The 23665-nt window shown below is 45.2% G+C and overlaps 1 protein-coding gene across 3 annotated transcripts in view; it reads right to left on the reverse strand.

The window, feature by feature from the left end:
• Positions 1 to 23665, reverse strand: part of CDH23 (cadherin related 23) — a 533292-nt gene that overhangs the window by 493959 nt on the left and 15668 nt on the right. The window contains exon 1 of one of the 3 annotated variants that reach the window (XM_065551951.1): positions 11538 to 11612. The exons of 1 other annotated variant lie outside the window; for it this stretch is intronic. The gene's annotated coding sequence lies outside the window, so the exon portion shown is untranslated. Of the gene's footprint in view, positions 1 to 9521; positions 10370 to 11537; positions 11613 to 23665 lie in introns of those variants that run through there. One more of the 3 variants, XM_065551952.1, reaches the window with a different exon arrangement.

Raw genomic sequence — 23665 nt, forward strand, 5'->3', positions numbered from 1 at the left:
GGAAGGAAGAGAGTTAGGCCTATTGTTTTCTCAGGCCAAAAGGCTGCTGGAAATGTCTAAGAACCCTGGGACATGATCCTACTTCATCTCAGATCTGCTTTGGGTTTGAAGAGGGGGAAATCGTAAGCCATAAGGATTGAGATCCCCAGTCACTGACTGGAGCCACCCTGAATATGGACATTGGACTATAACCTATGGACTATTTCTAAAAGGACTTTTGTCAACTACAAGCTCACCTCTGCTATGTATCTGAACCTCAAGAATTGAATTCAAGTCTGTATGTATATTGATCTTTTAACCAACACTCTCTCTCTTTTCTTTTTTTAATAAATTTTAACTTAGTTAATAAGAATTGGCTATAGTGTGTATTTTGGGTAAGATCTAAGTTAGAATTAGAGCTGGGTATGTGGCTGATCCTTTGGGATTGGAAGAACCTTTTATTTTATATGATGTAGTAAGATTTTCACTAATAATCATCATATCTGACAGGTGTGTCTGGACGGAGGCCTGAGGTTGGGTACTTTAAGGGAACTGCGTTGTTTGGACTTCTGAGTAACCAGTGAGGTACTACAGGAGCGGTTTTGTGCTGGCTTGGTAAACGTAAGCATTGGAATATCCACCAGCTTTTGGTGTTTGTCTGCCCTGTTTTGTTTGCAGTTCACCCTAATTGAGTGACCTCAGCTGGCTCCCACGGGCAGCACCATCACACCCTGTGTTTGAGAAGCCCCTAGCATGTGTTGGATGCTAAACAAACAAAAATGGGGAAATAAATACAGGAAAGAGGGCAGCAAGGTTTAATGGGGTTTCACTGAAATAGGTTATTTTTAGAAGTTGTCAATGTCTGGCAGAGGCTCTTGTATCTGTGGAAGAAACCCACCTCTGGTCACCTAAAGAGCACACTGCTAAGGCTGGTCTCATGTACTGTTGTTTAAATGTTTTAATGGATGGATTTTATTACTTCTTTGAGGGTGGTCCCCTGTAACGGTAGCTCTGGCTCACCCCTGCCCCACACAGCAGTTCCAGAAATCTGGTACTTCAGATACACCAAGAGAGACACTCATCACCTAAGTATGTTTCTGTGACAGTTCAGTGACTCTCAGATCCTTGCTTGTGTCCATTAAATCCAGCAAAGACAGTGTAAAGATTAGCCTGTTGTTCAAAGCTCTCCCTCCGCACACATACACCCTTCTCTCCCCACTCTGGAGGAATTAGCCTCCAATATACCAGGTCTACGAAAGAGAACAAAATGTCCCAGTGTTCCTGCAGGTCTGTCCACTGGCAAGTTATTGGAAAAAAGAGGGGGGATCTAATAGAAGCTCAGTACAGCTCCTACTAGCTCAACACAGTCAGAGAAGCTTCTCTGCCCAGGGACCACAAAGGCTTCCACTTCAAGCCTCAGCTACTGTGGTGGTGCAGCCCACACACAAAGCAAGCCCAGCCCAGCCTTTGGTGAGACACCCTGTTTGTCTTTCCCCACTTGTGCTAGGCGCTGTACAAACATGTGTTTGAAGTTAAGCATAGGCCTACATGCTTGCAAGCCCAGGCCCTAAACACACAAAGTAGCATTATTACAGTAGTTGCCACTAGTACAGTGAAGGGAATTTTACAGGAGAAAAATTCCAGTGGCTGTTGTGAACAATTGGGGTCAGTTTGCCCAATGAGCATAAAAGGACATGTAATCAGAGAGCAAGCACTACATTTAAAATTCTACAGTGGTGATGTCAAGACATATGTTGTGCCTGCACATATACACTCATGGCAACAGCAGCAGCGACAGCTGGGACTCTTTATGTTCTAAAAAAAGAGAAAGGCCCAGCCCCAGATCAAGCAAATCTTGTATCCTGAACTATTTAAATTTAAAAGCGATCTGCATTTAAAGTCATCTGCACACAGGGCAGCCAATACATTTAAGAAACTTGACAAATTAAATCAATTTTAAGATAGAGTTCTCAGTACTCCTTGGAGGCCATGGGGGAGGGGGAGGTTTAAAAAAAAAAACCCACAAAACATCTCATTGCTTTTATTTATTTATTTTAAAGCAATATACATGTAGTGTAATGTTGTGGAGCAATCTTGCCCTTTAATGGGATTCCCTGGAGCATAAATGTGGCAAAAGACAATCGGTGCGTTGGGTCCCTTGTTAACCAATTGATCACAGCTCTCCTGCAAATCATTCAGGACTAGTAGCATGCAGAGGCAAACCCAACAAGCCCCACAGTTACTCTCAGAGCTGTGTGGGAACCAGAATTTCTATTTCATGGGAAATTCCATGTTTTTGAAATTTGTTTTAATTCCAAATAGGAATGAAACATCAATTTTTGAAGTTTCCCACAAAATGATTGGGGGGTGGGGTGGGGGGAATCATTGGAAACAAACCATTTCATTACAATAAAAACATTTCATTTCAGTGTTGTCTTTATTTTATATTATAATGGGTAGCAACATTTAAAAAATGAAAAAGTCATTTCAACTTTTTTTTTTCTTTTAATGGTTCCAGAATGGAATGTTTTGATATATTTTTCTAAACAAAATGTCTTCTGAACCAACACTTTCCAACGGGCTGCTCTGTGACACACACGATCTCTCAAGCTCAACCTGCAGCACTACTAGAGGTGGGGTCCTCCAAACCTCCCCACACTCTAATTTTGAGGAACCCGGATCCAAGGTGCCCTCTTCCCCTCAAACACAGTTATGGTTCCAGATCAGAAACAGCTGATTTACATGGGCCTGAAAACTCATGAAATTTTCAGCATCACTAAGCAGTGGCAAGGAGCAGCAGCACCAGACAAATTGGAGGCAGATGGGAATAAGGGGAGAGAGAAGAGGGACATGAGAGAAAGAGAAGGGGATTCTCCTCTCCACTTATCTTGGGACTTCTCTGAAAAGTCTGGATCTGTGCCTAACTGTAAACTCTCCAGTTACATAAGGGACCCTGCCTTGTGCCAGAGAACCCAAGAGTTACACAGGGAAGTCCCCAGGCACTGCACACAGTTTGGTGCTGAACAATAAAGAAGGGGCCATGTAGCTGAACTCCAGACTCCCAATGACTCTAGATAGAGCTAATTAATGCAATGGCCTTTACCCCTCTCTGGGCTCTCTTCTCTCAGTATCCACAGAGCCAACTTTTATTCTGCTATTCCTCCCCTCTCTGCCTGCGATAGAGCTTCTGAGATGCTGTTTTCCCCTCCCATAGCTCAGTTGCTAATCTAACACAGGCAGTAAATTGTTTCATGTCTCTTAGTTCATCTCATCAACCAGGCTGCCTCAGCCCATCACCTTCTTTCTTCATACTTATGCAAAATAAAACTTACACCGTCAAGAATTCTGGTTACTTTTTAACTGAATGTTAATAACTAAACTGTTTTTCCCCAGCCATGTTTAAAATGGCAATTAAGCATGGTCTACTAATTATTTGTATTACAGTAGCACCTAGGACCCCTTGACATGGATCAGGACCCCATTGTGCTGGGTGTTTTACAAACACAGAGCAAAGAGACAAAGAGCACCTGTGAGTTGACCATCTAAATTAGGCCTGAACTCCCCTGTAGCCAAATGGGAGGCTAACACATTTTGACTGGACAGTATGAACAGGGACCAAATTGTGTTACAAGAGTTTGTCAAAACAATACTCTTGAGACAAGAGGACGCTCTAAAAAAAGCTCCTACTGTGTCCCCATCCCAATAAGAACAAACCAACCAAATAATGAGAGCCACTGTTCTTATATAATTTGGGGGCATCCACACTGGCCAGTCAAATTGAGCTGGTCAGAAAAGGATTTGTTTTCCACTGAAGAACTTCAATGAAAGATTATTTTTGTTTGTTTTGGTCCACTGGTTTGTTTGTTTTTAATTTAAAACCTGAAAACCCAATAATTTTTTATTAAAAAAAACTCATTTGTAAAAAGTTGTTTTGTCAGAAAAGTCATTTTCCATTTCAAGATTGTATTTTCTTTATTTTAAGATACCCCCAACTCTCATTAGCTAGAAAGCAGTTCTGTCTGGTTATCATTTTTTTTTAAACTGTTCTTAGGAACCACTGCAGAGGAGGCCTAATTCAAACTCTTGCTCCTGTGGTACAGACACATTCCTGTACATTATGCTTTTTTGGAAGTTCAGTCCTCTTCCTTTTTCTACTATCTGCCTTAAAGTTTGGAGTCTTTCCCTGCTTCCTGCCTGGCATCCAAAATCAAAACCAGGAGTCATTTGGCCTTTGATCTGCAAAGTCTTGGATGCAAGGAAATTGACATGAATATGACTTTTGTCAAAATCAGAACCACCATGTCATTTCTTCTGTAATCACTATGCATCCTCCCCTTCAACTTGGTCTCTGTCATCTACTCAAGTGGCAGCCTTGCTCACCTCAATTCTCACTCCAGAAGAAACTTGCACTCCCTACAGCCCGTATCATGGAAGCAAATATATATTTAAAAAACACAATGTTCAGTAATAAGAAATGCAAACATATACTCCAGCAATCAGAGCAGCTAATTTCTTGGCATGCAGAGCAGTCCTCACACATGCATCCGACAAAGTGGGTATTCACCCACGAAAGCTCATGCTCCAATACGTCTGTAAGTCTATAAGGTGCCACAGGACTCTCTGCTGCTTTTACAGTCCTCACACTGACATTTCCACTAAGTTATTCATGCTCTTTTACTTCCTAAACATCCCTTTCACTTACCAATATGTCACTGTTGCTGGGTGGTGGCACAAGCAGCTTGCTGCAGCCTTGGGACAGGTGTGTTCTTCCTAGTCTGTCCCTTTCCTGAAGACTTTCACTAGGCAGGTATTACTGCAACTGGGCATGTCAATCACTAGACATGCCACATTCTAGACTGGCCTCTTCCTCATGCACATCTCAGATATGAGAAGGCAAACTGAAGTATTCCACAGCTGAATATTATGCCTGATTCGCCAGTCTCTCTGCACCTTGTATAGCCATTTACAACTGTGCAAAGTGGGTGTAAGCCACTCCCAAATCAGAATTTGGTTCTCATACCAGCAGTAGTGTTTTACACCCACGTGGCACAGGAAGGATTGAGGGTGGCACTTACCCTGTCTCACTAGGACAGACTTCTTTACTTAGCTTTATCATTATAATGAAAATCCCCAGGAAAATCTCACAGTTAAAAATAAAAATCTATAGCTATGTCTTTTGGCACCCAACCAGGGATCTTGAGTCATGGGAAAATGCTGGCCTCTATAGGACCTCAGTTTGAGTGAATCAACTTGCTGATATCTTTCTAAAGGAGAAAAGAAGTTGGCTCATGCAATAGTAACAATAGATTGATTATTCCATTACTGTCATTGCCTCAGGGAAGTACTCCTTCACGTTTTCTTTTTCTACACTGCGATTTAAAACTTCTCCAGGTGCTTTAATGGTTTCATCTTTGTCATCGTGATCTCAAGGCAAGAAGAAATACTCTTTGTCTTGTGATCATTTTGGTCTCTCTGAATTTTTCATGTGCTGGTACAGCTATGCTGGGCGCACCTACAAACAATGATATCTCCACTTCAGTAAGACCCTGTGGTACTAAGCAGCTTTTTCTGGAAACTTTGCTACTGGCAGATTGCACCACATTAAACAGGTGATTACGAACCCTCAGAACTAGAATACCCTCCAAGAGTCTACATACCACACAGCTTTCAATCTGGTCTCCATTCAGACATTCTTCCATGGCTGACCTCTTGCCAGACTCTGCTTCTCTCTCGAATATTAATTACTAGTAGTAAGTACTTATGTTATGGCAGTGCCCAAAGATTCAGAGGAGGAGCAAGACCCCATTGTGCTGCATAAACATAGAAGGGATCATCCCTGTCCTGGAGAACTTACAGTCTAAAGATACAAACAAGCAAAGGATGGAGGATGTGGATACAACATATAAGCAAAAATAGAATCATAGACATTTTGGACTGAAAGGGATTTTGAGAGGTCAGCTAGTCCAGCCCCCTGCCCTGAGACAGGAGCAAGTACATTTAGATCATCCCTGACAGTTTTTTGTCTAACCTGTTCTTTAAAAGCTCCAAATGATGGGGATTCCACAGCCTCCCTCGGAAGTCTATTCCAAAACTTAATTATCCTTATAGTTAGAAAGTTTTTTCAACTATCTAACATCAATCTACCTCACTGCAGATTAAGCCCATTACTTCTTGTCCTATCTTCAGTGGACACAGAGAACGATCAATCACTGTCTTCTTTATAAACAGCTCTTAACATATTTGAAGACAGTTATCAGGTTCCCCCTCCACTCCCCCTGTCCACAGCCTTCTTTTTTCAAGACTAAACATGCCCAGTTCTTTTTAAATCTTTCCTCACAGGTCAGGTTTTCTAAATCTTTTATCATTTTTGTTGCTCTCCTCTAGCCTCTCTCCACTTTGTCCATATCTTTCTTAAAGTGTGGCTTCCAGACTGGACACAGTACTCCAGCCGAGGATTCACCAGTGCCAAATAAAGCAGGACAGTTCCTGCCTGTTTTATAGATGACACACTTGTTAATATACCCCAGAATGAGATTAGCCTTTTTCGCAACTGCATCACGTTGTTGGCTGATATTCAGTGTGTGATCCGCTATACTGCAGTACTACTACCTAGTCACTTATTCCCTATTTTGTAGTTGTGCATTTGATTTTTTCCTTTATAATTCTAGTACTTTGCAATTTTCTTTATTGAATTTCATCTTGTTGATTTCAAACCATTTCTCCAATCTGTCAAACTCATTTTGAATTCTAATCCTGTCCTCCACAGAGCTTGCAACCCTCCCAGTTTGGAGTTATCTGCAAATCTTAAGGATACTCTATATTCCATTAGCCAAGTCATTAATGAAAATATTGACTAGTAGTGGACACAGGACAGACCCATGGGGACCCTACTAGATACATCCTCCTAGATTGACAGTGAATCATTGATAAATACTCTTTGAGTATGTTCTTTCAACCAGTTATGCACTCAGCTTTTGGTAATTTCCCTTGTTTGCATATGAGAATGTCATACGGGACTGTGTCAAAAGCCTTACTAAAAATCAAGATATACCACAACTATGGCTTCCCTCCTATGCAGTAGGCTATTAACCCTATCAAATAAAAAGAAGAACAGGAGTACTTGTGGCACCTTAGAGACTAACAAATTTATTAGAGCATAAGCTTTCGTGGACTACAGCCCACTTCTTCGGATGCATATATGGGCTGTAGTCCACGAAAGCTTATGCTCTAATAAATTTGTTAGGCTCTAAGGTGCCACAAGTACTCCTGTTCTTCTTTTTGCGGATACAGACTAACACGGCTGCTACTCTGAAACCTATCAAATAAGATTCATAGACTTTAGGACTGGAAGGGACCTCGAGAGGCCTACCTCATAGCAGGACCAAATACTGTCTAGACCATCCCTGATAGACATTTTATCTAACCTACTCTTAAATATCTCCAGAGATGGAGATTCCACAACCTCCCTAGGCAGTTTATTCCAATGTTTAACCACCCTGACAGTTAGGAACTTTTTTCTAATTTCCAACCTAAACCTCCCTTGCTGCAGTTTAAGCCCACTGCTTCTTGTTCTATCCTTAGAGGCTAAGATGAACAAGTTTTCTCCCACCTCCTTATGACACCCTTTTAGATACCTGAAAAATACTCTTTGAGTATAAGAAAAGTGGGTTGGTTTGACATGACTTATTCTTAATAAATCCATGTAGGCTATTATTTCTTACCCTCACAAACTGATCGTTTCTATTTTGATTTGTTAGTATGTTGACATATTAATATCAAATTCACGTCCCCCACCCAAAAAAGATACTCCAAACAAACAGGAACCATCCAAGGTCCTGATCCTGTCATGAGTTCCATGTAGGCAGAAGGCCACTTCATGGTTCTCATTGCAGAATCGGGGCCGAAATGTATACACAATGAAAGCCTCTCTCCTGGTCCTCATCCATCTTCGTTTTAATCTTTCCCTCCATTGTCTAGCTTAGATTGTCCTCAGGACAGACTTTGCCTTTCAATCATCATGTACCCCTCCGGCACTATAGAAATAATAAATATTAGCCTTTTTGTACAGGAGCAATTGAAACTGGAACTAGTGGTAGGTTAAGCAATAAAATCCGCTTATCAAACTATCCTCGCAAAGAACCTTCTCTCCCTATGGCTTATTATTTTTTAAACAGACCCTCTTGCGCGATCTGGCGGGGTTACCCCCTTGTTCGCGCTCGGGGAGGAGTGGTCCCAGTTTGATATCGCTCCATTAGCATCCCCGAACTGGAGAAAGGGGTCCGAACGGCTCCCTACGTCCAACACACGCATGCCAGGACACAGACTAGCCTGCAACAGGTACCCACCACCCCTACAACTAGTTCAAGCCCAGGACAAGCAGCACGGCGCTACAGGGTCTCTGGTCTGTACGTCAAGGCTTCCCCATCTGGGGTTTGGAGGCCGAGCCGCCAGCGGTGCGAACCTCCCTCCACCCGCCGCCCGGTAAGGGGCTGTGCCGCTCCGGGCCGGGGGACACGCCGCTTGGCCAGCTGGCAGGACATGGCTCGCACCTTCCCCCAGCCCGCGGCTCGCCGGTTCAGCCTGTCCGAGCTGGGAGCCCAGCGGAGCGGGCGAAGATTTCCCCTGCTCTGGCATGCCGAGAGGTTCGGCTGGAAACCGAGGCGCTGGCCATAGACAGGCGGTGTCTGTGCTGTGACCCCTCCCCAGAGAGGGTGTGTTATACTACAGACAGCCTCTGCAGCGCCAGCCTTGTGAATGAACCAGGCATCTGAAGAGCGATGCGCATCTATGGCACCATATAAATAAGATTCAACTTGTCCGGGGGGGGGTGTGTGGATATCTTTTGCCCATTACCTAGGAGGACTCCATGTATAAACGGGGGGAGGAATGCCAGGCCCGCTAATCCCTAGTCAAACTCATGCAGCTCTCTGGCATGGCACCAGCCTGGCATGCTGCGCACACACCGCGAGATCGATCATGCCCATAGCGATAACTGCATTTGGAAGGTAACTACAAGTTGTCAGAAACTTACAACGTGCGGCCATTGAGGGATGCCCCATCTCAGCATATTGCCAGGGCACCAAGTCACGGGAACGGCTGGGGGGTTTAACAGATATTTTTAAATGATCACAGGCACAGAAATTAAATAGGGGCAACCCCGCCGAAAAAGCCCCTTCTCCCTGGGCAATTTGACAGGGAGAATTAAAAAAAAAAAGTTTCCTTGCAAAACAAAAAGAAAGGATATGGGGGCGGGGGAGAGAGTGGGGAATTAGTTCGATTGTTGCTTTCACTTTGTATTTAAAATATTGATCTTCCAAGGTAGGCTGGCTGCCTCCCTCCCACCCCCCACCAAAACACAGCGCAACACAAAGACACGAAATGGGGGGAGGGGGGTGTCTCTTCACATAACAGCTGAGGGATGCGATCCAGAGAAACAGGCTGCGAGGTAACAAGTGTTTCTCCCGTCCGCTCCGGACTAAACACGATTACACCGACAGCTACGGAGCGGAGGATGAGACAGAGGCTGTAAAACTTTGCCTTACCTGACGCCCGGGAGCGCACCGCGTCTGGGGACCGCTTGTTCTGTAATGACGCGGGAGGAGGCTCACTCTGCCCCTTCAGAGGCTGCAAGGTTGGAAATTCTTCCCCCCGGTCCCCTCCTCCGGGCTAACGAATCCCTTGCAAAGGATGGAAAGTTCAAGGCCGGCAGGGAGAGATCCGTCATCAACTCCAGCTCGGAGCCCTTCCCCGCCACTTCCAGCCCGTTTCCATTGCCCAACAACGATAGCGTCTCCGCTGCGCGCACAGAACGTTCACACGGCTTGATTCGGCGCAAGCGAAACCCGCGGCAGAGCGATGCCCTCACAGCCCAGCGCACCCTGGAGGAGTCCTGCTGTAGCCCAGCGCCTCGCTGACTGCTCTGTCCGAGGCCATGGCGGCCGCGGGCAACTTTAGCTTCTTTCTCCCCCCTTAGGTCCGTTTACACTGCTCCCCTCTGCGAGAGCCGCGGGGCAGAGGAAGGGGGTGCTGCGGGGTTCCGCGGGGGCAGCGCCATCAGGGACTCCCGGGGATTCGACCGCACCCCGGCTTTGGAAACAATAGGAGTAAACTGAGCCCCTCGAATGCAAACGAGAGAGGGGATGGGGGGCGAATGAGTGCAGGCAGCACAGCTGCTGCTGATCACTTTGCAAGGCGGCAGCGCCTCATTGCCAGGTAATGAATATTTCAGTGCGCGTTAAACTGCCCTCAGCTGATGTCATGGTAGTTGCTGCTTTGGTGACTCTACAAATCCCCCAGAGAGAAGCCGAGCGGAGCGCAGAAACCAGACTCAGGTGCAGCAGCTGATGCTGTTTGCTAGTGAGTTCCCTGCCTCTCCGATCCTCCCCTCGCCCGGAGAAGGCTGCAGCACGGGCTGTCTCTGCTCTCACTCACTCACAGGGCGGCTGCTGCTTTTTACCTGCCTAGGGAGCAGGAATGTAGTTATTTAAATAACGCTGCTCGATGTAAAGCGATCGTCCCTTCCTCAAGCCCCTGCCCGCTCTGGGAGTTTGCCGAACGACGGAAGCAGCTGGCAGAGCAAAGCCCTGAGACTAACCCAGGTACCCAAGGGGCAGGTGCGGATCCCTCCAGAGTCCAGGGTAAAGCCAGAGCAATTCCATCAATGCCATGGGGGCTATTCTGGCTTTACAGGGCTGTAAGGGAGAGCAGGCTCTGGCCCAAAGCACCTGGCGAGGCGATACCTGCAGTTTGTAAAGGGGGCTGAAGAATCCCCCAACAGGCTGGAGGGAAATCAAGAGACGAGCTGCCGCTGCCTTTTTGCTGGGGTTCAAAGTTCACATTTTAGCATGGAGGAGAGCTACACGTATGAAATTCAATCTTGCCTCGCATCCATCTCTATTCTCAGCAGTACTCCGCTTCTCTTCAGGGTAACCCCCCAACCCCCTCCCGCTAGAACAGTTTAGTCACTCTCCTGTCTGAAGAGTACATGCACAATTTCCCCAGGCCTTGGATTATTTTTTAAGACGTATGCAATGATTTAAAAAACATCAGCAGCTAGAGTCATTTCCTAGTTCCTTGGCTCCTTCTCCCTCAATCATCTCTGTCTCCATTAAACTAGCATGTTTGACTAGAAATTTGGTTTTTCAATTGTGGAGTCTGGAAAATCTAAAGCATCCAACTTTTTTTTTAAATAATTAGGTTGGCTTCTGGCTGATAGCTCAGCATTTAAAACAAAAACCACCTAGAAAAGGGCTAGGTTTTGTTAGTAACAAACTGCACTGGAAAACAATTGTCTCTAACAACCCTATCACCCTTCTTCCCATAAGTCTAAACTAGGCATGGTGCATGTACATAAAGTTCATCTTGGCCTTTATACTATTATCTATTTATAAGCCGTCTACAACCATAATATTAAAAGCAAATAAAAATGGGCATAGAATGACTTGGATTATTGGGACAGGCATGAATCAGAGATAAACATGAAATAGCAGATTGGGGCAGGGATTGGCATCAGTGAGCATGCAGTGGGAATAGTGCAATGTTGCAAGAATACAGCTCACCTCCTCCTTGCTCTCTGGTGCCTGAGGTTCTGGTTTCTATAGGCAATGCCTTCCCCCCTTACTGTTATTTCTATCTTGCCTGTTACTGGCAGTTTGATTTTGGCACCTGACTTCCACTAAGGAAGAGGGCAATTAAATCTTCTCTGCACCTGTTTTGCTCCATGAATGTCATAAAGTAAGTTATTTCCAGTAACTCTCAATACAAGTAATGGAGAGAGATTTAGTTTTACATTTAATGACAAGTTACTCTCTTAATGATGATAAATTGCATCCACTAAACATGGCTTGTCTGAGGACTAGCCAAGTGTACAGTAAAACCATCTCAATCACTGTGTTTTCTTGCATGTTGGCAGAGTTAGGATACAATGTGACAACAGGATTCAGTCTGCTTGCACATAGGACCAACTTTAATCACACAAGCAAAAGCAACAGGTGACTAAAGGGAATCAAGCTGTAAGGAGCATTTCCGGATGCAATTAATGCAGCAGTGGACTCATTTGTTTCCCAGGATAAAGTCTCTAATCACTTAGGTGCACTGGGCAACCTTCCCTACTCCACACTGACAATACACCTCCATCCTAATGCACAACACCTAGGCCTGCTAATAACTCTGTATTGCCTCTATTATGCCAGTACTGAATTCTCACACATTGCAGCTCTACTAACACACTTCAGTCTTAACCTTTAATGTCCTCACTGCACTAGCCCAAAGTTTCTTTTCAGTAGAGACTGCCAGCTCTATCCCTTTGACCCCACACTTGGGCTCATGAGAGGCTCAAGAATCATGGAAGCAAACTTGGAATAGCATAGCCTTTTAGTTAAATTTAGAAGAATTCTAACTTTCCTTTCTAAAAATTATGTCCTAATTTTTCAAAAGTGAATTCTTGGGGGCCCAGCTTGAAGATGATGGATTTTCAGAAAGCAATGAGCACCAACCCACTGAAAAGCAGGCCCCTTTAAGGTGTCTCAAGTTAAGCACCCAATAAACACTAGTAATTTTGGTAAATCTACATCTGTATTCAGTTTTAGACTGTTACAGAATTCTTCCTGGATGCTTTGTTACTCAAACACTCCCCCTTTAAGAACATCTTTGGATGAGTGACTCATACTGATTATTGAAGTCAGGGTCTGGTAGCATTGATTAATCCTAGGACTCTCCTGAACATCTGTGGACAATTATATCATTACCAAACTGTGTGGTGCTTATTGATTTGGAGTGGACAAATAGCTACTGTGGTCTAAACTGATGTTAGTAAATCATTTTGCCTGTGAGCAAAATGTGAACTGAAGGTGAAAGGTTAGACACTAGAGCCTTCATTTGCTGCACCATGGAGATCTCTTTAATTAAGCATTTTGAATAATTGTCCTTTTCAAAAGCACAAAATAATAGTGCATCTGACTAGATGTAATCAAATATTTACTCTGACATCCACAAGCCAGTTTGATTTTGGTAATCTGCATATCACAAAGCCCCCCAAGAATTGTAAATGAAGTAAAAGTTTGCATTACACCGACAACCCTTCAAACAGGTCTGGTATAAAATATCAGAGGTGATTCACGTATATAATCTGTAACTGTGCAGTCTAGCCTCCACAGTGCATGTGTGAAATACCTGCTCCAGAAGGGAAATCACACAAGCCTTTGTTTACAATAGCCTCAGGTTAATCTGCTTCTCTGCTGTGATGCAGCTGTTGGCTCCGCAGGTTCTTGAAGGCTCAGATGCTGTGAGCAGTGTTACTAGTTCAGGGGAAGGAGAAGCAAACGGGAGCCTATATATAACCTTCCATTCTAGGGCTTCTGAGTCCAGTGTTGTACCTTAGAGCAAGCCACACTGTAAATCTAAGTGTCTCTCTGTTACCAGACCTGTTAGACCTTGAATTATGAAACCAGCATTATAAAACATCTTCTCAAGAACAGTTGTCTGCAGCAAGAAAGTTCCTCATTACACCAAAGGTAAAGAGTGGTGACAGGGTTGGACAAGGCTTCCTGGCTCATCCCATCCAGCTTCCTGCCTCCCTCGTGATCCTCCCCTACAGTGATAACTATACAATCATCTAATCTGTTTTAATGGGCAAAACAAACACCATTGATCTAGCCCCGATCAGTGGTTTCAGGGTTTAAATACTTACAAAAAGAACAGGAGTACTTGTGGCACCTTAGAGACTAACAAATGTCTTAGTCTCTAAGGTGCCACAAGTACTCCTGTTCTTTTTGCGGATACAGACTAACACGGCTGCCACTCTGAAACCATAAATACTTACAGTATCACACTTGGGAAACTCTATACCTTGGAGAGATGGATTACCTATATTGATGGGAGAGCCCCTGCCATTGCTGTAGTGAGTAGCTACAAGTGTAGACTAGCCCTAAGAATGGCTATAGGAGCACTGGACAAGCTGAATGATATGGAGTTTACCTTTCCCATATTTAAGAGAGGAGGGGACAAAGGGTGTTCTTTGTATTATTCACCACCCCCTCCATCAACCCCCATTGTGCTTGGCTTGGAGCACAAATGTAGTGTTGAAGGCGGTAGTCACTCCCTTGGTAGAAGGGGAGGTACTGCAACAGCAGATTAGAACCATGCACTGCAGGGAGGAGCAGGTGATTTGTCATAGGGAGAACTGCCCATCTTGGATTGGAGTAATGTTATGATGGTCAAGCATCATTTAGTGTCTAGCAGGTGGAAGAATCCCTTACTCCAGAAGTCACACTGCTGACGAGTGGTCACTCAAACCCTGCATTAGGATTGGACCAAGAGAGAAGCATCTGCTTGCCCTTTAATGTTGGAAGGTGGAGACTCTGCTTGTGAAAGGGGCCAGGCACGCACAGAACCAGGGAGGAGTTTAATTCACTTGGAATTAAGAGAAATGCCAACTAATAATGAATATAGTGAGGTGCTATTAGGTCTTGCGGAGACTTACTTTAATATACATAAATTGCATGCTGGATTGTGTCTCTCTCCTGCACCCTTCACATGTTGCTTGTTCTCTTAGATTAGGAGCTCTTTGGGGCAGGAGTGGTCCAGCCCTTAACATGGGGTAAGTGCTGCTGGAATATACAAATAAACTGTACAGATAGATTTTAGTCACATCCATAGAACACAGACAAATAATTAAAGTAGAGAACAGCAAGAGACAAAATAATTAAGAAAAAAAAATCCACACAAAGCTATTTGCAGACCAGGCTCAGGATTGGCCATTTGCAGTCATTCGGACTTCACACAGATGATGGCTCACTTAATGACTCGCCATGATAAATTCAGGCCAGTGTTTCTATTTAAAGTGCAGCTCTCTTACACTTAAGAATCATTGTCCTATTCCTCTCGTTCATATTCTACAGCACCACAGAACACCATTCACCATATAACCTTGACTGACTTGTTTTAGGTCATATACACAGAACTGTGGTCTGTTTAAGCCAGCCAGCAGGTCTCTCTTCCTAAGTCAGTGGTTCCCAAACTTTGTCCTAAGGTGACCCACCAACTGCCTTTTGTCTTGACCCACCCAGGATACAAATTTGAAGGAGGGTGCATCTCAGAGCCAGTGTCATCCTTCTTCACCAATGCCTCCTCCTCGCCCTATCAAAGGGCCATCAACCACCTGCAGCAGCACCCTCCACCCTGGCATTGCACCCCGAATCCCAGCCCAATGTGGAGGGGAGGCCCAAGGGGAAGGGGTATTGGATAGCAAACCCACCCATATTCTCAGTGCAGTGACAGAGGGGCTAAACCTGGATCCCCACTCTGCATATTCCGACCAGGCTCACAGGGTCAGGGTGCCAATTAAGTTTGGCACCATGTCACGACACCACTCATTCAAATGTGGCCTGGCTGCCACTCCTTCACAATGTGGTAGTGTGACCCCATGCACAGGTTGCAATGGCTGGGTTGGGGACTCTGGCCCAGGCCTGTGGGACAGGTGTTGCTGCTGTGCGGTGAGTGCAGGGCAGGTTTGCTCTCCAACCTCCCTCAAGGCTTCCCCTCCACACTGGCCCACAACTCATTTAGAAACTTCCCATGACCCACTGGTGGATTGCAACCCACCGTTTGGGAAACACTATCCTAAGGAACTCCACACTACTATGGTATGCCTAAATATTGCATCATATGCACAGCTCCTTTACCTTGTTTGTCTGCAACTCTTCTATAGCTAAATAGCCAAACATTGGGACTTTGTTAAAGACTCATTGCTACGTATAAAAGCATATTCAGATCAAATACATCTCCAGACACCATCACTGCAATCAAGGTGATTGCATGGGCCCAAGTTGAAATTGTTATCCATGGTGCAGATCCCATCATGAACCCTAAATTAAGTCTTCATGCTGTCTGAGTAAAAGGGGAGAGGAATTTTTGGCAATATTCTTGCAAATCAGACTCATTTGCTTTGTTGATGTTCATGAGAAAACAAAGGCGTTGTGAATGTTATAATGAAAAAAATGTCCACCAGAATATTTGTGGAGGATGTGCCATCATGGCCATTTTGAAAAACTCTTACTGGCATGAGAGAGACACTGAAATTATGTCTCCATAATCGCTGGCACCACACGATCTACCGTCTACAGCCAAGCGCTGAGGTACAACCGCATTTGCTCCAACCCCTCAGACAGAGACCAACACCTACAAGATCTTCACCAAGCATTCTCAAAACTACGATACCCACATGAGGAAATAAGGAAACAAATCAACAGAGCCAGACATGTACCCAGAAGCCTCCTGCTGCAAGACAAGCCCAAGAAAGAAACCAACAGAACTCCACTGGCCATCACCTACAGTCCTCAGCTAAAACCTGTCCAACACATCATCAGTGATCTGCAACCCATCCTAGACAACGATCCCTCACTTTCACAGACCTTGGGAGGCAGGCCAGTCCTCGCCCACCGACAGCTCGCCAACCTTAAGCATATTCTCACCAGCAACTACACACCACCAGGGCCGGCTCCAGGCACCAGCCAACCAAGCATGTGCTTGGGGCGGCACCTTAGAAGGGGCAGCCAATGTTGGGGTGGCAGGGGGGCGCTCGCGGTGTTTTTGTTTTTTTGTTTCGGCCGGGCAATGCGGGGGGTGTTTAGGCGGCGCGGTGCTGGGGGGGGGGCCTTCGGCGGCACGGCGCTCAGGGGGGTGGGGTTTGGGCGGCCCGGCGAGGCACTGTGGGGGGCGGGGGTTTCGGTGGCCTGGCGCGGTGCTCAGGGGAGGGGGAGGTGTTACAGTGGGGAGGCGCTCTTCTTTTTTGCCTGGGGCGGCAAAAAAGTTAGATTCAGCCCTGCACACCACACCATAACAACTCTTATTCAGGAACCAATCCATGCAACAAATCTTGATGCCAACTCAAGTACTTGGTCCTGCTAGTGAAAGCAGGGGGCTGGACTTGATGACCTTTCAAGGTCCCTTCCAGTTCTAGGAGATGGGATATCTCCATTAATTTAATTTAATTTAATTTAACTCTGGCCACATATCTACACCAGCGACACCATCACAGGACCTAACCAGATCAGCTACAACATCACCGGTTCATTCACCTGCACGTCCACCAATGTTATATATGCTATCATGTGCCAGCAATGCCCCTCTGCTATGTACATTGGCCAAACTGGACAATCCCTACGTAAAAGAATAAATGGACACAAGTCAGATATCAGGAATGGCAATATACAAAAACCTGTAGGAGAACACTTCAACCTCCCTGGCCACACAATAGCAGATGTAAAGGTAGCCATCTTACAGCAAAAAAACTTCAGGACCAGACTTCAAAGAGAAACTGCTGAGCTTCAGTTCGTTTGCAAATTTGACACCATCAGCTCAGGATTAATCAAAGACTGTGAAGGGCTAGCCAACTACAAAAGCAGTTCCTCCTCCCTTGGTGTTCACACCTCAACTGCTAGAAGAGGGCCTCATCCTCCCTGACTGAACTAACCTCGTTATCTCCAGACTGATTCTTGCCTGCATATTTATACCTGCCTCTGGAAATTTCCATTACATGCGTCTCACGAAGTGGCATTCACCCACGAAAGCTTATGCTCCAATACGTCTGTTAGTCTTTAAGGTGCCACAGGACTCTTCGTCACTTTTTACAGATCCAGACTAACACGGCTACCCCTCTGATACTGAAATTATGGAATATTTGTACAAAATTTGCACACACACACACACACACACACACACACACACACACACACACACACACACACAAAGATGCCATCTGGTCATGTCATTCAAACAGGGAACAGAAACTATACCACGAGACTTAAGTGACCAGGCTTACAGCGCAAATAAGCAAAGCAGCTAGCACAAGCTACAGCCAAGGACACGGGGGCTGTACCAGAACCTTCCAGATGTCCCTAATCTTCTTACCCACCCCATTCTGGACCCTGGTAGCAATGGTCCCAGTAGCTTCCCCTCAGTATGGAGAAGAGCAGCAGCTCATAAGAACCTTCACAGCCTCCTGAAATCACTCAGTCAACCCTGACATTTGAACTCTGTTTTTTTCTCATTTGCTGTCTAGCCATTGAAGTTGGTTCTCACCCATTTCATATCACCTCTCTCCTACCATTGCAACCCTTCAGCTGTCCAAACTCATTTTCCCTGACCATGATGCTTCTCATCCTTCTTCCTGACATAACATGTGGAATCATAATCTGTATTTACCCGGAGGAATGTATTAAAGAAAACAGCTAGAAGTACAAACACGCTCCCACACAGCTTGAGTTCCAACTTGGTCTTCCTTGTTTCTAGACATCCTGTCTGGAATCCTGTGCAGCACACAGACACATGTAATTGCTGAATAATACTGTAACTACACTTTTCCTTTATTCTCCTTACCTCGCTTCTGCCCACTCCTTTCTCTTACTCCAACAATCCCTTGCTCACCCCCTCTCCAACCCAGAGCACTCATCACCCCACCCCCCAAAAAATGTTTTTGTACAAATCGATAAAACTTATGAAACTAAAGCCATGAAACTAAGAACACCTGTCATGCCTTGCCATTTCCCTGATCCTTTTGCTTGTGTGGTCTAGCCCTTTCCCCTACCTTTCATCGGTGTTTGTCTTTTTAGACTGTAAACATTTCAGGGACTGTTTCCTATGTGTTTTATTGCACCCAGCACAAAGAGGGTCTTGGTCCTGAATGTATTGCAGTAGTGCCTAAAAGCCCCAAACAACAACATTTCATAAGCAACCAGTTAGTAAAGAAAAGCCATAGGTGAAAATTTATATGAATAGGAGCAGACAAAAGAGCTAAATTGATCAGTTAATTATTTGCTATTAATAATTCCACCATCTGTAATCATCATAATCCCTCATTTTGGTGACAAAGGGAGGACATTGCTCTCAGCAACATGGAATTAAGCATCATTTCTTGCTTCTACACAAATGGTCAATTAACCCATCCAGCTTCATCAGAACTATCATTTGAAGACCACACGGGGCACCAGAAAGCTACATCTTCCAACTTGTCAAGAAATGCACAGAACTGGCATTACCCAGTAGAAAAGCCAATAGATCAACATCCATAGAAATTCCAAGCATTAATGCTATTCTTCATTCAACAGCACTTTAAAATGGGAATAGCATGTGGGTGATGGTGTCTGTAACCGGGTCTTGCCTCACCACCACTGGCGCCTCCTGCTGGTTGCTCCGGGAATTAGCTCTTGTCAGCTGTGGAGTGCCCTCTGCGTGTGGTGTCTCACCCATTGTCTGCTCCGCTGATTTGGGAACCATGTTGCTTCTCACTCGGCGGTGTCCGCTTCAGGACACTGCCCTCTGGCAGTGCCCAGTACTCCACTCTCACCCCCATTCTGGGGATGGGGGGGAGGGGTAACGACAGTCCTTCGGCTTGCATCTGCCTCAGTGGCCAACCACAACCCCAAAGTCTAGCCTCTCACCTCAGGGGCAAGTTGCAGTCAGTCTTGACAACACTCCTCCGTGGCCAGGTGCAGTGCTAGGAGGGAAGGGGGGGTGGCCAGGCCCACCCGCTACTCTGGGTCCCGACCCAGGGACTCTCTAGCGGCAGCCTCCTTCTGCCCTCCTTCTCTCCCCTCTTGTCCTCCTATCTTCCCTGGGCCACTTCCCGACCCTTTTTAGCAGGGGCCACAGCCTGGCAGGTAACTGGGCCAGAGCTCTCCTCTGCTCCCCCAAGCTTGCCCAGCACTGCTCTGTCCAAGGTACTACCTCCTTCCTGACTAGCAAGGGAGGAGGACTGGCTCCTGAGGGAAGAGACTGCCCTCTCCTTTGCTAAGCAGCCTTTATATACGGCTCAGCCTGGCCCTGATTGGCTCTCCACAGGACTTTGCTGATTGGCTGCTGGGCTGCGCAGCCTCTCTGGCCTGTTTCAGCCCTTTTTCTCATGGAGTGGGGCAGCTGCCCCACTACAGTGTCTTTCCCCCACCCCAGCTTCAGCCCCTCACATCTGGGACAACCCATTTGGTACAGTCAAGTCAGGTTAACTAAATGCTGTGAACGACTTTGTGTTGAACTTGCTTGATTTGATAGTCCATGCAACATATCTGAATGTTATGGTCAACAGTGACCCATTCTTCCTGCGTGAAATGAATTTCTAGGTTAATTTTATGCAGCATTTTAAGACCAGTATTAGAATCATGCTATTTATTTGGAAAATTATAAATGAATGAGGCAAAGAAGAAGCCTGTGCAAAGTTAAGGGATAGTCCATTTTGGTGATTAAAGGGATGGAATATATATTCCTTATATACAAGCTGATCTTTCTGCACTGAAAAAGATATTTTTATTCTTTGGGAAAGTAATTATCTTTATAATATTTTAACGTATCCATTGTGAAAATCACACATATTTAAACATGATGGAAAGACTAAAGGCTGGGTACACAAAAGACCTTCGTGCTGGGATATCTAGCTATCCTCATGGATCCCATAGTTCTTGGCCAGCGATTGGATGGCTTGCATTCTACAGACGGTACAATCTGCATGGCATTGCTTTAGGGATCCCTCAGAGTCCCTTGGTAACAAGAGCTAGATGTTCTGGAATGTGCCTCATTATCAGTAACAGAGCACGATGTCATGCAACCGGAGGCATAGAGATGTTAACTGCCTGGGAATAAGCATTTGGACAGGAGCTCTAGGCCCCCATGGAATGGGCTTGCAGGTACAGCTCTGAACATGCTGCCACTGCAGACCCAAAAGCATAACTTTACTCCAAAGACTGAAAAGTGTTTGTCCAAGTAGACAGTGGAGAACATTTGGCTAACTGCAGTTTATCTAAATTGACAGGTTTCAGAGTAGCAGCCGTGTTAGTCTGTATCCGCAAAAAGAACAGGAGTACTTGTGGCACCTTAGAGACTAACAAATTTATTAGAGCATAAGCTTTCGTGGACTACAGCCCACTTCTTCGGATGCATATAGAATGGAACATATATTGAGGAGATATATATACACACATACAGAGAGCATGAACAGGTGGGAGTTGTCTTACCAACTCTGAGAGGCCAATTAATTAAGAGAAAAAAAACTTTTGAAGTGATAATCAAGATAGCCCAGTACAGACAGTTTGATAAGAAGTGTGAGCATACTTACAAGGGGAGATAGAATCAATGTTTGTAATGGCTCAGCCATTCCCAGTCCTTATTCAAACCGGAGTTGATTGTGTCTAGTTTGTGGGCTGTAGTCCACGAAAGCTTATGCTCTAATAAATGTGTTAGTCTCTAAGGTGCCACAAGTACTCCTGTTCTTCTTTTTATCTAAATTGAAGAGAAGCTGAAGGAATAATCTTTGTTTACAATCTAATTTAGATTATATCATCTCCATTTTAGCAATTTATCATATTTTTCTGGTTTGTATGGTGCTATTTACATTAGATACATTCATTTCCATAGAGTTAAAGAAACGTCCTAGGTTTAAAAGAGTCTATTTCTCATAAACTAACACGAGGGGTTAAATAACATCATGTCCAGCATAATTTTACAACTCCAATCCAAGTAGTTAGAGCCTCTTTTCTCTAGCCGTTGTAGTAATTTTCTATAAAGGGGAGTGTTAGGCGATAGACAGAAAGGCAACTATTCAATGATTCAAAGTCTCAAGTGAGGAAGGAGTTATGGGCAGGGAAAGGCAGAATTGGAGTCTAAGTCCCTTTATTTGGATCTGGATGGCAGCAAGCTGGAGCCATTGCTCCAGATTAGATTAGATGCCACTTTAGGACAGTCCTAACATTTCCCTTCTCCCTCTCAGTTTTGAGCCTTACATTGTAAGAGCACTATTTTTTTTTCACCAATTATTTCCAGCATTACCACAGACACAGTAAAAGGTGCCATCTACAGGCTGACGGTAGACACTACAGCCTTTTAGCTCGTCAGCTTCCCAAAAGGAGCTGGTTTCCCCTCCTTTAATAGGTCCTAGTCCTACGAGCTGCCCTGTTAGCTAAGGACGCTCACAACTGGGATATCAGAGCCTGGGGGCATCTTCCACTGCACAGATTGTTCATAAGCTCTTTGTAAGCCATGACTCCATGTGTTTGTATAGTGCCTATCACAGTGGAGCCCTAACCCTGACTGGGTTCTCTACGCACCACAATAATGTAAATATTAACTAATAATAAATGCATGTGATGGAATTGACTAGAAGCATTTCCAGGGGGAGGTTAGTTAGGTCTGCTCGGAGATTGCTTATTAGTATTAATAATTATTATTATTTGTGTTGTGGTAGCACCTAGCAGCCCCAACCCCATTGTGCTAGGCACTGTACAAACATAGCAAAGAGATGGTCCCTGTCCCAAAGAGCTCACAGTCGAAGTACTTCTCTGCACAGTCAGGTGCTAAGTGACTGGAGTAAGCAGCTGAGGGGTAGATGGGTTCCACAGCAGGGCAAAGGACAGCCTAGAATGGAGGGGTTTAGAGCACTAGGTTACATACCTTAGGGAACAATCCTGCACTGGCAAGGGCTGGCTGCACAGGACTTCTCTGACTCATTTCTAAAATTGAGGAAGTTGTCCATGAAGCATTCCCTACCATGGAGAGATTAGATTCCACTTAGTATGTGCCTAATATGGGCAACGTAACTGCCCGTATTGTACATAGTATGCTGGGCTCTCTGTCATAAACACCAGGAACATGTTTTTTTAGTCCCTAGTTCAGTTTCTCTCTCTGGATGGAAGTGTGGAATCCAAAAGGAGCATCAGATTATAAAGTCATGATCATTTGCTCATCTGATGACATCCCTCTGTGCTGGATGCGTCAGGCAGAAAGAGAGGGGAAGATCTGCAATTGGTGCATGCTTCCAGAAATCAGTGAGAAGACGATGCTGAGATGATGGCTACGGGCTAGATTGGAACTTGACAACCTGCCCTCCATTTTTTGTGATCATCTAGATCTGTGTAACACGGGCCAAAGAACTTTCCCAAAATAATTCCTAGAGCAAATCTTTTAGAAAAACATCCAGTCCAATTCAAAAATCACCAGTGACGGAGGATCTACTACAACTCTTGGCAAATAGCTCCAATGGTTAATTACTCTCATCGGTCTGAATCTGAATTCCAGTCTGGCTTCATCTTCCAGTCATTGGATCATGTCATACCTTTCTCTGCTAGATTGAAGAGCCCATTAACAAATATTTGTTCCTCATGAAGCTAAAGAGTCTTGCAGAGACTGAACTGTCTCAATTCCTCCCCTGTTCCCCCCCTTTCTGGGGCTGGGTAGGGAAGTAAATTACTCCCCTCCCTTTGTGTGGCCAGCCAACTACTGTGGCTGGTAAGTAAGAGGATGGGGCCAGGACTCCCCTCATTCTCCTCTGCTCTCCTCTCCACGCCCTTCCTCCTCCCTTGCCCACAGCTGGGAGAATTGGACAAGTAGCCCCTGTTCTCCCATCCAGGTGAACATGGTGCAGGAGGGAGCCTTGATCTCTTTTGCTCCCCTCTCAAAGTCCCTATGTGGCTCTGCAATCTAGGCCTATAAGGGCCACAGGAGCTCCAAGACCCAGGGCAGAATTCTCAGAAAGTTCCTTTGCCAGTCACCAGAGCATGGCTGCCATTTGGAAACTATAACTGCCACTTTCCCATCCCAACTTCTGCTCTCTAGCACGCAGAAAACCACCAATATAAAGCCCAGTTTCCTGCCCAAGGGAATGGTGGATAAGTGGCTCACCTCCAGCAAGTCCTTTCTGTAAAGGAAC

The sequence above is a fragment of the Chrysemys picta genome, chromosome 7, assembly GCF_011386835.1.
Source record: "Chrysemys picta bellii isolate R12L10 chromosome 7, ASM1138683v2, whole genome shotgun sequence".
Classification (NCBI taxonomy): Eukaryota; Metazoa; Chordata; order Testudines; family Emydidae; genus Chrysemys; species Chrysemys picta.